Source organism: Canis lupus, chromosome 36 (genome assembly GCF_048164855.1).
Source record: "Canis lupus baileyi chromosome 36, mCanLup2.hap1, whole genome shotgun sequence".
Taxonomy (NCBI): domain Eukaryota; kingdom Metazoa; phylum Chordata; class Mammalia; order Carnivora; family Canidae; genus Canis; species Canis lupus.
This window is the reverse complement of record NC_132873.1, coordinates 25,507,234-25,508,199: the sequence shown is the minus strand read 5'-3', so window position 1 is coordinate 25,508,199 and position 966 is coordinate 25,507,234. Positions and strand designations below refer to the sequence as shown.

At 36.2% G+C, this 966-nt stretch overlaps 1 non-coding gene across 1 annotated transcript; it reads left to right on the top strand.

Moving 5' to 3' along the window:
* The first annotated feature begins 630 nt into the window (after window positions 1-630).
* TRNAK-CUU (transfer RNA lysine (anticodon CUU)) lies at window positions 631-703 on the top strand. The gene has a single exon. It is a non-coding gene; the product is annotated as a tRNA-Lys (tRNA).
* The last annotated feature ends 263 nt before the right edge of the window (window positions 704-966 follow it).

The window sequence follows — 966 nt, the reverse complement described above, 5'->3', positions numbered from 1 at the left end:
ACATACTGTGACCTTGAGCAAATTAGTTAACCTCCTGGTGGCTTAATTTATACATCTACAGAAGAGTAAATTACCACCTACATTATTTACAGAGAGGATGAGGATTTACTTAACATAGTAATTAGTGGGACTCTATTATTTTGGTAAAATTCTAGCTCAGCTGGAAATCTGCACAGATTTAATTTATGGCAAATCTTAATGCTGAAATAACTACTAATGTATTTTTTTAAAGGAACTATCCAACTGTAAAATTGGCAAAATGCTTCCCTTGGGCAAGACAAATGAGTTTACTCTGTTGAAGCAAATCAGCTCATTGGATCAGACTATAGGACTAGAGAGTTCAAGGTCACAAGAGTAGCTCCCATATTGCTCAGATACTTTCACAAACAAAACTGTCTGAGCCATGACTTCATTTGCATCCCTGATTTACATCTTCATCTATTGCTCTATAGTATATGGCATAGGTCACCAAGGAGTCTGTCCTAAGAATGTAGATACCTCAGTAATATCTCTACCCCCAACTGAATAAGGAATGCAAGACCCAAATCCTGCTAATTGTTTAAGTTAGTAAGATCATTTTTATTTAATTACTAAAAAGTAGGCTTCAAGAACATGGAGGCTTTTGGGGATGCCTGGCTGGCTCAGTTGGTAGAGCATGGGACTCTTGATCTCAGAATCATGAGTTCAAGCCTCACGTTGGGCATAGGGCTTGCTTTAGAAAAATAGTCTGCAAGAACATAGACGCTTTTGTCTGTGTTCTATCATATGTCTGGCTCCTTGAACAATGCCTGGTACAAAATAAACAATAAGTATCTGTTGAATAAATTAACTCTCCATCAGAAATTTGGAGGTCTCTTTCCTGTCATTTCCAAAGAAGCTATAGGACATCCAGAAGGCAATTTTAAAAATCTCTTTTTCTAATTATTATTATTACATTATGGTTTGTGGTCAAATTGACATATACAT